The sequence below is a fragment of the Montipora foliosa genome, chromosome 6 (genome assembly GCF_036669935.1).
Source record: "Montipora foliosa isolate CH-2021 chromosome 6, ASM3666993v2, whole genome shotgun sequence".
Classification (NCBI taxonomy): domain Eukaryota; kingdom Metazoa; phylum Cnidaria; class Anthozoa; order Scleractinia; family Acroporidae; genus Montipora; species Montipora foliosa.
Window position 1 is genome coordinate 22,122,513 of NC_090874.1, and position 14,316 is coordinate 22,136,828.

Sequence of the window (14,316 nt, forward strand, 5' to 3'; positions counted from 1 at the left end):
AATAGAGCCTTCGCAGAACGACCGCAAGTCCGTAATTGCGGACCAGCCATTTTGGTACCCAGAGCTGCGATCCTCTTGGCCAGCGCCACGTATTGATCCGTGGCGCTGGCCAAGAGGATCGCAGCTCTGGGAACGAGAATGCAATTGGGCATTCTAAATTTGCCAGTTCCTCAGCTATCGAGTTCCATAAGTATAAAACTTAAAAATAGTTTGCTTTAAAATCAGAAAAGAACCAATTCACTGTTGCTGTTTAAAAAAGTGTATGCCAGGCAAAACAAGTTGCATCTCGGTAGCTGAAAGTTAAGAAATAATTTGCCTGTGTTTAAATTCAACAAATACACCAATACATCAGTAACGTTTCATGTTTAACCTGAGAATTAGGAAAGCAGACAATCGAAGGTGTACTAGCCGTTGAGTTCTATTCCTCAGTTATCGAGTTCCGTAAGTGTAAAACTTAAAAATGGTTTGTTTTAAAATCAGAAAAGAACCAATTCACCGTTGCTGTTGAGAAAAGTGTATGCCAGGCAAAACAAGTTGCATCTCGGTAGCCTGAAAGTTAGGAAATAATTTGTGTTTAAATTAACAAATACACCAATACATTCATGTTTAACCTGAGCAGACGTTCGAAGGTGTACTAGCTGTTGAGTTTTAGTCGTCAGTTATTGAGTTCCATAAGTATACAACTTAAAAATGGTTTGCTTTAAAAACAGAAAAGAACCAATTCACCGTTGCTGTTGAGAAAAGTGTATGACAGGCAAAACAAGTTGCATCTCGGTAGCCTGAAAGTTAGGAAATAATTTGTGTTTAAATTAACAAATACACCAATACATCACTACTGAACGTTTCATGTTTAACCTGAGAATTGGGAAAGCAGACGTTCGAAGGTGTACTAGCTGTTGAGTTTTAGTCCTCAGTTATCGAGTTCCATAAGTGTACAACTTAAAAATGGTTTGCTTTAAAATCAGAAAAGAACCAATTCACCGTTGCTGTTGAGAAAAGTGTATGCCAGGCAAAACACGTTGCATCTCGGTAGCCTGAAAGTTCAGAAATAATTTGCCTGTACGTGTTTAAATTCAACAAATACACCAATACATCACTAACGTTTCATGTTTAACCGGACAATTAGGGAAGCAGACATTCGAAGGTATAATAGCTGTTGAGTTTTATTCCTCAGTTATCGAGTTCCACAAGTATAAAACTTAAAAAGGTTTGCTTTAAAATCAGAAAAGAACCAATTCACCGTTGCTGTTGAGAAAAGTGTATGCCAGGCAAAACAAGTTGCATCTGGGTAGCTGAAAGTTAAGAAATAATTTGCCTGTGTTTAAAGTAACAAATACACCAATACATCACTAACGTTTCATGTTTAACCTGAGAATTAGGGAAGCAGATGTTCGAAGGTGTACTAGCTGTTGAGTTTTATTCCTCAGTTATCGAGTTCCATAGGTGTAAAAGTTAAAAATGTTTTGCTTTAAAATCAGAAAAGAACCAATTCACCGTTGCTGTTGAGAAAAGTGTATGACAGGCAAAACAAAATGCATCTCGGTAGCCTGAAAGTTAAGAAATAATTTGTGTTTAAATTAAGAAATACACCAATACATCACTACTGAACGTTTCATGTTTAACCTGAGAATTAGGGAAGCAGACGTTCGAAGGTGTACTAGCTGTTGAATTTTATTCCTCAGTTATCGACTTCCATAAGTATAAAACTTAAAAAGGTTTGTTTTAAAATCAGAAAAGAACCAATTCACCGTTGCTGTTAAGAAAAGTGTATGACAGGCAAAACAAGTGCATCTCGGTAGTCTGAAAGTTAAGAAATAATTTGCCTTTGTTTAAATTAACAAATACACCAATACTCCACTAACGTTTCATGTTTCACCTGAGAATTAGGGAAGCAGATGTTCGAAGGTGTGCTAGCTGTTGAGTTTTAGTCCTCAGTTATCGAGTTCCATAAGTGTACAACTTAAAAATGGTTTGTTTTAAAATCAGAAAAAAACCAATTCACTGTTGCTGTTGAGAAAAGTGTATGCCAGGCAAAACAAGTTGCATCTCGGTAGCTGAAAGTTAAGAAATAATTTGCCTGTGTTGAAATTCAACAAATACACCAATACATCACTAACGTTTCATGTTTAACCTGAGAATTAGGGAAGCAGACGTTCGAAGATGTACTAGCTGTTGAGTTTTATTCCTCAGTTATCGAGTTCCATAAGTATAAAACTTAAAAATGGTTTGCTATAAAATCAGAAAAGAACCAATTCACCGTTGCTGTTGAGAAAAGTGTATGCCATGCAAAACAAGTTGCATCTCGGTAGCTGAAAGTTAAGAAATAATTTCCCTGATTTTAAATTCAGCAAATACACCAATACATCACTAACGTTTCATGTTTAACCTGAGAATTAGGGAAGCAGATGTTCGAAGGTGTACTAGCTGTTGAGTTTTATTCCTCAGTTATCGAGTTCCATAGGTGTAAAAGTTAAAAATGTTTTGCTTTAAAATCAGAAAAGAACCAATTCACCGTTGCTGTTGAGAAAAGTGTATGACAGGCAAAACAAAATGCATCTCGGTAGCCTGAAAGTTAAGAAATAATTTGTGTTTAAATTAAGAAATACACCAATACATCACTACTGAACGTTTCATGTTTAACCTGAGAATTAGGGAAGCAGACGTTCGAAGGTGTACTAGCTCTTGAGTTTTATTCCTCAGTTATCGAGTTCCATAAGTATAAAACTTAAAAAGGTTTGTTTTAAAATCAGAAAAGAACCAATTCACCGTTGCTGTTGAGAAAAGTGTATGCCAGGCAAAACAAGTTGCATCTGGGTAGCTGAAAGTTAAGAAATAATTTGCCTGTGTTTAAATTAACAAATACACCAATACATCACTAACGTTTCATGTTTAACCTGAGAATTAGGGAGGCAGATGTCATGAGACGTTCGAAGGTGTATTAGCTGTTGAGTTTTATTCGTCTGTTATCCAGTTGCATAAGTATAAAACTTAAAATGGTTTGCTTTAAAATCAGAAAAGAACCAATTCACCGTTGCAGTTGAGAAAAGTGTATGACAGGCAAAACAAGTTGCATATCGGTAGCCTGAAAGTTAAGAAATAATTTGTGTTTAAAGTAACAAATACACCAGTAGATCACTACTGAACGTTTCATGTTTAACCTAAGAATTGGGGAAGCAGACGTTCGAAGGTGTACTAGCTGTTGAGTTTTATTCCTCAGTTATCGAGTTCCATAAGTATATAAGTTTAAAATGGTTTGCTTTAAAATAAAAGAAAAACCAATTCACCGTTGCTGTTGAGAAAAGTGTATGCCAGGCAAAACAAGTTGCATCACCGTAGCTGAAAGTTAAGAAATAATTTGCCTGTGTTTAAATTAACAAATACACCAATACATCACTAACGTTTCATGTTTAACCTACGAATTAGGGAGGCAGATGTCATGAGATGTTCGAAGGTGTACTAGCTGTTGAGTTTTATTCCTCAGTTATCGAGTTCCATAAGTATAAAACTTAAAAATGGTTTGCTTTAAAATCAGAAAAGAACTAATTCACCGTTGCTGTTGAGAAAAGTGTATGACAGGCAAAACAAAATGCATCTCGGTAGCCTGAAAGTTAAGAAATAATTTGTGTTTAAATTAAGAAATACACCAATACATCACTACTGAACGTTTCATGTTTAACCTGAGAATTAGGGAAGCAGACGTTCGAAGGTGTACTAGCTGTTGAGTTTTATTCCTCAGTTATCGAGTTCCATAAGTATAAAACTTAAAAAGGTTTGTTTTAAAATCAGAAAAGAACCAATTCACCGTTGCTGTTGAGAAAAGTGTATGAGAGGCAAAACAAGTGCATCTCGGTAGCCTGAAAGTTAAGAAATAATTTGCCTGTGTTTAAATTAACAAATACTACAATACATCACTAACGTTTCATGTTTAACCTGAGAATTAGGGAGGCAGATGTCATGAGATGTTCGAAGGTGTACTAGCTGTTGATTTTTATTCCTCAGTTATCGAGTTCCATAAGTATAAAACTTAAAAATGGTTTGTTTTAAAATCAGAAAAGAACCAATTCACCGTTGCTGTTGAGAAAAGTGTATGCCAGGCAAAACAAGTTGCATCACCGTAGCTGAAAGTTAAGAAATAATTTGCCTGTGTTTAAATTAACAAATACACCAATACATCACTAAAGTTTCATGTTTAACCTGAGAATTAGGAAAGCAGATGTTCGAAGGTGTACTAGCTGTTGAGTTTTATTCCTCAGTTATCGAGTTCCATAAGTATAAAACTTAAAATTGGTTTGCTTTAAAATCAGAAAAGAACCAATTCACCGTTGCTGTTGAGAAAAGTGTATGACAGGCAAAAGAAGTGCATTTCGGTAGCCTGAAAGGTAAGAAATAGTTTGCTGAACGTAGCTGAAAGTTAAGAAATAATTTGCCTGTGTTTAAATTAACAAATACACCAATACATCACTAACGTTTCATGTTTAACCTGAGAATTAGGAAAGCAGATGTTCGAAGGTGTACTAGCTGTTGAGTTTTATTCCTCAGTTATCGAGTTCGATCAGTATAAAACTTAAAAATGGTTTGCTTTAAAATCAGAAAAGAACCAATTCACCGTTGCTGTTGAGAAAAGTGAGTGCCAGGCAAAACACGGTAGCCTGAAAGTTAAGAAATAATTTTGCATTTTTTAATTGCATGACGCTGGCCGTTGTAAACTGTGTTTTAGAAAATATTTCAAATTGATTTATTGTGCCTCTGGACTATTTTGACATGTCACTCAAAATTAATTTAAAGTCCTTTGAAATACTTGTCGTCATTAAAAACTTTATAATTCAAATCATCAATTCAATTTTTCTGTTGCTTCCAAGACCAAACTTTACGATCAACTGACAGTACGAGCATGTAATTACAGTCCTTAATTGATGAATGTTATGATTGAAACGGAAAAGTTAAACTTAACCACTGCTCCAACAGCCAAGGATAACATCATTCTGAGATCCTCACCTCCAAAGCACTAACTTGAATACGTTGTTGCTTCAATCGTTTCATATCGTATCATTTCGGCGATGAACAGACGGGCCGATGAATTTTACTACGTGTTCATTGCTAATGGAGTCTTCAACGCTCTTCTATGTTTGACAGCGACCATTTTGAACAGTATTACAATTCAAGCGATAAGGCGAACTTCTTCGTTACCAAAGCCATTAAAAGCCTTTCACTTGAGCTTGGCTGTTTCTGATCTTTGTGTTGGGTTGATTGTCCACCCTTTATATGTCGCAGTTTTGATTGCATGGTCGCAAAACAGCACAACTACACAGCAGACGAACTTTACGGTATTTGTATTCACTAGTGATTTCTTATTCTACGCCTCGTTCCTTAGTGTGTTGGCTTTAACAGTTGACAGATTCTTAGCAATTACTTTTCACCTCAGATATCAAGAAATTGTGACTCATAATCGTGCGGTTTTTGTGGTGATCTTATTGTTCTTGGTCAGTGCATCTCTCTCCGCGACTGTTGGTTTGTGGTTCACGCTGGAGGAAAATGCAAGTTCATTAACAATTCAAACAGTTTGTGCAATACTTTGCCTCATAATCATCTCGATTCTTTATTGCAAAATCTATTTAACAGTTAGACGGCACCGAAAGCAAATTCAAGTGCTGCAAGTTCGAGAGCAGAATGGGAGAGAAAGAGCAAATGCTGCGAGGCGCTTTAAATTAGCAGGAAGCACATTTTGCGTCTACTTGGTCTTCGTAGTTTGTTACTTACCTAACATCTGCATTAATATTGTTCTGATAAAGTATAGACCTACCAAGACCATACTCCCTTTCAAAAGTTACTTTTGGACTTTGGTGCTGCTCAATTCATCTCTGAATCCATTAATTTACTGCTGGAAGATGAGGGACATACGACAATCTGTCATCGATATTTTGCTTGTCTGTTACAATTACTTTGGTAGATAAGCAAGTTCGACTAAGGGCCAAGTCGCACTAGAGGACAAAACTGTTAAACCGTAAATCTTATTTCAAATCTAGTTTCTAGGTAGAAAATATAGTTCAGTAAAATCATCATCAATTAACTCACAGCATTTTAAATTGTGGTGTTTAGCTTAAGAGACATTTGGTGACGAGGGCGGTGATAAGTGGAATACCAAAGTGGTTGCGGATCAAAATTTGCGCGGTTATTTCGTCCAAACAACCGGAATGTCAGCGTTGACCACATCAACGACTCCCACTGATCCTGGCGGAGCGACTGTGAAACAAGTCTTAGACATCCACGGCCTACCTCAAAAGGAGAGCCAAATTCACTTTTTGTTCGATGGAAACGATGGAAACGTGCCTTAACCTTTATGTGGCCTCGAAAGGAGTAACCAATGAAGGTCAGAAAATAGCATTGCTGTTACATTCGAGAGGTATGGAGTTACAAGAGATTTACTCCACTTTAGTACCTGAGGATAACGAAACTACATTTAACAATTGTTTAGCAGCTCTGGATAACTATTTCACGCCAAAAGTCAACGTCACATTTGAGCGACACGTATTTCGCCAGATGCAACAGACAGAAGGAGAAACCATCGATCAGTTTGTTTGCCGACTACACCAGAAAGCCATATCTTGTGATTTTGCTAATGCGGATGAAGCCATCCGAGACCAGATCATTGAAAAATGTAAAGATTCAAGACTTCGTCGAAAATTTATCGAAAAAGCGAGTGATGCAACCTTGACAGTGCTACAGGAAACTGCACGAGTCCATGAGGCGGTCAACACTCAAATGCAGTCCATGGGAGGTCTTGAGCGAGTTAACAGAATGTTTCAAAAAGATCATTAAAGGAAAGAAAAGGAGAGAGGAGGAAAGAAGAAAAGAGGGTTTTGAAAGAAAGGAAATGCACCCGTTGTTGCAGAACTGGTCATTCTGAACGAGACAGGAGTTGTCCAGCACTCAGAAAAGCCTGTAACAAATGTGGTCTCCTTGGTCATTTTGCAGCCTGCTGCCGACCTTAAGTAGAAAAGAAACGCCCAGGTGAAAAATTGCGTTCAGATGGTGCTAATCAAATTCCAGAGGAGCCAGAAGAAGATTATTATGCTTTTGTTGTAAAATGTGGCGGTGACTTGAGTGGAGTTGCTGATTTGTGCATTGGGGGTGTGCAGCTTAAGGATTTCTTTATTAACTCAGGAGCAACATGCAATATTGTGGATCATGACACGTGGGAAAGTTTAAAACAGGAAGGTGTGAAATGCAGATTCCAAAGGTGCGAAAGGAAGCTGTTTGCTTACGGGCCACAGTGAACCCATTGAGGTAGTTGGAACATTTGAGAGTGAAGTTTATTGTGCGGCGTCTGGAGAGAGGTGTGTAGCCGCGTTTACCGCTGCGGAAAGCCATGGCAGAGCTTTGCTTGGAAGGGATACGATAGAGAAATTGAACGTGCTAAGAGTTGACCCTCCTAACTCACCCCAAGCATACTCTATCACAAGTGAAGGGACATCTGTGGACATTGTTAAGAACTTTCCTGATGTTTTCACGGGAGTGGGTAAATTGAAAGATTACCAACTGAAATTACATGTGGACAAAGATGTAAAACCTGTTGCACAACCTGTTAGAAGATTACCATTTGGTCTAAGAGAGAAAGTCGACAAGGAATTAGATGCATTACTAAAGGAAGACATAATCGAAGAAGTACCCAACGGCCCTACAGGATGGGTTTCACCTCTTGTGGTTGTCCCGAAACCAGATGGGGATATTCGCATCTGTGTCGATATGAGAAGAGCTAATGAAGCAATTTAAAGGGAGAGCCACCCTATTCCTACCAACGAGGAAGTCCTGCACGATTTAAATGGGTCTACTGTTTTCAGTAAATTGGACTTGAAATGGGGCTTCCATCAAGTAGAGCTCTATGCAGAATCACGTCAGATTACTACCTTCATTACACACAGGGGTCTTTTTCGTTACAAGAGGTTAATGTTTGGAATAACCTCAGCTCCAGAGAAATATCAGAAGATTTTCAAAGATGCTCTGATTGGCTGCAAAGGAATTAAAAATATTGTTGAAGACTTAAGCATCCACGGATGTGGAATCCAGGAACATGATGAGAATCTGCTAGATGTTCTGTGCCGTCTCAGAAAGTGTGGATTGACCTTGAATGAGAAGAAGTGCCAGTTCAGACTTCCAAAATTAACGTTCCTTGGACATGACTTGAGCAAACAAGGAATTTCACCAAGTGAAGAGGTGTCTGCAATTCAAAATGCCAAGCCACCACAGAATACCGCAGAAGTCAGATCGCTTTTAGGGCTAGTACAATACTGTGCTAAGTTCCTGCCAGATTACACCCAGGTCGCCGAACCGCTTCTTACAAGAAGGGATCAATATTTCATATGGGGAGACGCTTAAGAGAAATCCTTCCGGAAGTTGAAAGATCTGCTAACCCAAGCAGATACACTCGCCTACTTCAAGAATGAATGCAGAACGCGAATAGTAGCCGACGCAGGTCCCACAGGTATAGGAGCTGTTCTCACTCAGCTACAAGATGGCATGTGGAGGGTGATCTCCTATGCATCACGAAATCTTACCGACGTGGAAAGGCGCTATTCCCACACTGAAAAGGAAGATCTTGCGTTGGCATGGGCTTGCGAGAGGTTCAAGCTGTATATTTATGGTGGAGAATTTGAACTAGAGACCGATCATAAACCTCTGAAGTACGTCTATAACACGTCCTCTAAGCCGTCTGCACGAATAGAACGATGGGTCCTTCGTTTGCTGGGGTAGAATTTCAAAGTGATTAACCGTCCTGGTAAGACCAACATCGCTGACGCCCTTTCAAGGTTAAATTCTATCTATCAGAAAGATCCCAGTAGCAAGGAAGCTGACTTTGTTAGAGTTGTTGTACAAGAAAGTACACCAATGGCTATGACTGCAACAGAAGTTGAAAGAGATCCAGAAAATGATCCTGAACTGTGTAGTGTTAGATACTACCTACAAAGTGGTGACTGGTGGCAAATCAAAATGCCTCATTACCTTAGTGTGAAGAATGAACTTTGCGCAATAGGAAAGTTAGTCATGAAGTACTGCTTTTAGCACAAGAGGGGCATCAAGGTATTATAAAGATAAAAACCCAGTTGAGAACGAAAGATTGGTGGCCCAAAATAGACTTTGATGCGGAGAAAGTTTGCAGAAGCTGCCCGGGATGCCAAGTAGTGGGAGAATTTTGTCCACCTGAATCAATGCAGCGCGTAGAACCACCTTCCGGACCGTGGCAAGATGTAGCCATCGATGTCTTAGATCCATTTCCTTCTGGCGAAAACCTACTTGTAGTAGTAGATTACTACAGCCGTTTCTTTGAAATAGTTGTCATGCGCACAACCACCTCTTAAAAGATGATTGAAGCGCTAACGGCCATATTTACACGGTATGGCTACTCAATCAGTCTTAAGTCGGATAATGCTCCTCAATTTGTATCCGAAGAATTTGAAGCTTTTCTAACTGAACATGGGATTGAACATGGAAAATCCACACCCCTCTGGCCCCAAGCAAATGGGGAAGTAGAGCGCCAGAACCGAACGTTGTTGAAGTCACTAAAAATAGCTGAAGCAGAAGGGAAAAGTGGAAAGAAGAATTGAACAAATTCCTGTTACCATACAGAGCAAACAGCCCACAGCAGTACAGGAGCAACCCCAGCAATTCTAATGCTTGGAAGAGAACTTAAAACCGAGTTACCGGAACTACGTCCCAATAAGAGTGTTCTGGATGAAGGCATCAGAGATCGCGACTGGAATCAGAAGCTTGCTGGCAAAGTGTATGCTGACAAACGGCGACACGCTCTTGGTAACACTATCACTCCTAAAGATAAAGTCCTTGTCAAGAACAGCAAGTCATCCGGAAAGTTAACTCCCAACTTTGAGACTGAGCCTTACACTGATCAGACAAATGAGGGACAAGAACTAACCTTGAAATCAACCGAAGGTGTAGTACAGCGGAGAAAAAGTTCTTTTGTTAAACCTTATAAAGCCCCAGAGAAGCCGGAGAACTATGTGGGAGCTTAAACCCCAGCAAGTCCGATGATCTCACCCTTACCTATAGGTACCTCAGAAACCTCAGAAACCACAGAGCCACGGAGAAGGCCAAACCGAACTATGCGGATGCCAGCTAAGTTTAAGGACTTTGTTCTGGAAAAGTGAATAGTTTTAAAAAGACTGTTGAGACTGTTAGAAAAAAAGCAAGTTTTGAGACTGTTGAGATTGTTTATGAAACTCGGGACAATAGACTGTGTTAAGCGTTTTGAACATTTTATTGCTTGTCATAAGTTGAGTTCTGTTTTCACAAAGGAAGGGAATGTAGTGTTTAGCTTAAGAGATAGGTGATTGCTACATAATGTACAGAAGTGGAGAAGCATGGCGTGTTTGTGAATTAAATTAAGTGTGTTATTCTTTAGTTTGACGAATCTGTTTATATCTCGGCCTTCACTACATACAGTTTCACGGATGAAACGCAGTCCATTGCAATACTATTAAAATTAACGGTGTATCGGTCGCCAGTCACTATCTTTTCTGGATGGAATTTTAGGCCGAGGCTCAATTACTTTTTATTATTGTTATTTTAATTTGGCGACTACAGCCTTATGTTATTCTAAACTGTTCAAGCCTATTAATGCAAACATTAAGTATACTTCATGAAAGTTTTTTTAAACGTGTAGTGCAAAATGCCTGGAAGTAACAGTTCGAGCAATGAAGTTGGAATTGGCCTCAGTCTTTGTGCAATGAAAGAATTGTAATTTGGCTGACAGATAACTATGACTATTAAACTGTTATTAGTGCAGTCTACTTTTATAGTCAACAAAAATTCATCAGTGTAACACAGAGTTTGTCGGATAAAAACTCCAAAATTCAGCTTAATTGAGCTTGTCGTTAATGTTCGCCAGGCAAATCTCAGCTCGAGTGTAATTAAGAAGTTGCAATTGCTTCATATTTTACATACGATTCAAAGAAACCATAATCGTATTCTCTTTTTGTTCGTTTTACAATCTTCATTTGCAAATTTTAATTTACAAATTCCCTTTAAAAAATTGTTTAAAATAATACAGTGGAAAAAAATTCAAAAAAACTCAATTAACGCCGGATTTGTTTGTCTCTTTATGCAAGAAGACTGTCAATAGACCACTTTGGAAAATACCATATCAATCTTTGTTTGTCCCTCCAAATTTTGCATAAACATTGTTTCCAGTTTCTCTTGGGACTTACAATGGTCCCAAGAGAAAACAAAATAAATGCCTATGCAAAATTTGGGGGGACAAACAAAGAGTATTATGGTATTTTCCGAAGTGGCCTATACACCTGCTTTTGAACCTTGATAGCACTTGACGTCACGGCAGCCATGTTGGTGGAAATAACAAAAGCAGAAAAGTCTTTTTGGAATTTGACCCTATTGTTATGCAAAACGTGAGCTACATTTTTCTTCTGTTTTGGCACCAACATGGCTGTCATCTCACGAGAGTGCAATCAAAGAATGGACATATTCTGGCTTTTAATTAACAAATCTTTCACAAGGGGAAAATACAGGCGGCAAATATATGAATCGACACGTCTGTTTATAAAGTAATTAATCACAAGGGGCGATGCCTGTGTCAACAAATCAGTGAAAACCATTGCCAAGAGTGGTAAAATTTTACTTGATGAAGGGTAGCTTCCCAAATTTGCTTATCAAACGACACACCTCTATGACCCTCGTTGAAAAAAAAACGTAATTCCAACCACTTGAAATCTTGGAAAAGGAGATCGACACTTCAATGAGAAAATTATTGTTATTATTATACATTGAAGTCACTATTTCTTTTCTGATTGGCCGAAAGCGTAGAGGGAATTTTCGAAATCAGCGCCTGTGACGCCATCAAGCTGCAAATTATACAATAATCATGTCAAGGACACTCAAGGTCACGGGTAATCATCCCATGTATGACCTCGGTGCATTATTTGTAAGGGTAATCATGTCAACTTCGCGCGCTTTCTGTTGCGTGCCGTCAGTGAAGAAGCAAAAATATGACTTCTTCAGTTAGGCCTATTTATCGCTATTTACTTTTTCAACCAGCTTTTTTTCAATTTTTCACATATTGTCTAAGGCTTAGAATGTTTTTTCAGTCGAACTCTGTGCCGCTGATTTGGATATTTTTAGAAATATATTATCAGCTCCAGTCACAGTTGTGATCATTTTTTTTTGTTCAATGTGTAATAAAACAATTATTACATTCTGTTTTTGTGATATCCGGTAAGGGTTATCAGCCTCAGCCGATAACTCCTACCTCACCCTTTATTATTCTAGATATCACAAAAACCTCATCCAATTTATAATTGTTTATTATTGGCCTAATGCATATGCAAAATACGTTAAGCCCTGTCCAAACAGGCGAAGTCTTGCGAGGGTGACCACAGCCTTTTGGTCACTCTGTTTGGTAGTGCTTTAACGTGTTTTATTGAGTTGGGTAAATTTGGCTGTCAAACATTCAGAAAAACATTGAAACTGTAAAACGTTTGTTTTGTTCTCGTGTTTGGTTAACGATGTTCTACGCGCTTGGACAGCAACATGAAACACGTTTGACGCGCGTGTGCTTCTCGCCACTGTTTTCAAGATGGCGAACATTCTCTTTCCCACAGCTGCGATCTTCTTGGCCAGCGCCGCGGATCGCGAGAATGGATGGCGAATAAAGAGGACGCTCTGTGATCAGTTCGTAAATCGTTCTATCATCAGATCCTTTATGATGTTATTAAAGTATCCTTTCTGTTCACGCCTCGTTATCCAACTCCTAGTCTTCCCTCGTTTACCTTTTCTCTTTTATCATTTACTAACACTTCAGTGAGGATTGTGGCCGCTACACATCGCCATGATTTTTCCCATCATATCTCGCATTCCGCGATATTGACTGAGGTGTTGACAATTTGTCAAGTCGACAAGGGAAGCACACTGGGTAATCTAATGGCCCATACATTACTACAATATAGAAAATACGGCATGATGAAAGCTTTATACAACCTAGTTTTAGTATAATTACTGGATACAATATTTCTGAAACGCTTAATAACCTTAAGCTGGTTGTTAACACGATCACAGATGTCGAAAACATGTTTACTAAACGTTAATTTGCTGTCTAAGTTAACCCCTAATAAGTTAATTTGATCTTTTTTCTTAATTTCAATATCACCTACTTTAAAATTGTATTTACGGCTAGTTTCTCCAAGGATCATTACTTGAAGTTTTTCAGGATTAGCTTCAATCCGTTTATCTTGTACCAGTGAACTGCATTGTCAAGTTCAATTTGCACTGTAAGATGGAGTGCTGCCAGGTCCTCATGTGAATCATAGATTTGCTGATCGTCTGCATAGATATTTAACAAAGAGGAAAAGATCATTAATAAAAATATTAAATAAAAGTGGACCAAGACTGCTCCCCTGAGGAACTCCTCGTTTAACACGTAACCAAGGAGAGTATGTGTCGCCGATTTTCACTCTTTGCTCTCTATCCTGCAAGTAATCTTTTAAAAGATGACATGTATGGTGGTTCGAACCGTAGGCCCTTAGTTTAGCAAGAAGAAGTGCATGCCGTAGGCTGTCAAAGGCTTTAGACAAATCTATGGAAAATGTTGCTAGAGGGGAGAGGAACGGTTTAGGGAGGAGGGAGAAACGGCCAGAAAAATAATGGGAGGAAGGAGAAAGTACGTCAAAATATGGGGAGATGGGAGAACCACTATGAAAAGGGAGAAGGGAGTGTGCCTTAAAACCGTGACATAAGTCTTCAAAGTCTTACTGCATAGATCTGAAGAGATGTTAATATAAGAAACTGTACAGATCCGTTCCCCGTAGGACCCTCTAAACAATTAAATTGAGAGAAAATAAGACTGTTTTAATCCCGTAGGCTCCGGTGTTTGCGGCATTTTAAATGTCCTTTTCGCTCTTAATCTTCGCGTCTCTCGCTAGTAAGTTATCGCTTCATCGTTTGACCACTTCAAAATATTCTGTTTGGCCGTACTTGAGATTTAGAGGCCAAATCGGAAAATTGTGAGACCTTGAGTAAGTGTTCGTCGAAGCGTGACATGCATCTTGAAAAGGTCTGCCTTTTGTGTACCTTTTGTGTTTTCTGTGGCGATTCTAAGGTCAAGGACATATTTTAGCTGTAAATGTAATGTCTCGAAGGTATTTACTCTTGCATTTACTCTGAAATTCGAGATGAAATTGATTTTATGTAAGTATGTATGTTACCTTCACCATGGTGCGTGCGTAAACTTTGTAATCCGCGACTCCATAATACTTTTTCGGAAGTAATAAAGCAATAGAAATCTTACGTTGTCTGTCT

The 14,316-nt window shown here is 38.6% G+C and overlaps 1 long non-coding RNA gene across 1 annotated transcript in view; it reads right to left on the reverse strand.

Moving 5' to 3' along the window:
* Window positions 1–725: 725 nt before the first annotated feature.
* Window positions 726–14,316, reverse strand: part of LOC138006975 (uncharacterized) — a 72,256-nt gene continuing 58,665 nt past the window's right edge. The window contains exon 4 of the long non-coding RNA XR_011123969.1: window positions 726–779. This is a non-coding gene — a long non-coding RNA (uncharacterized lncRNA). The remainder of the gene's footprint in view (window positions 780–14,316) is intronic.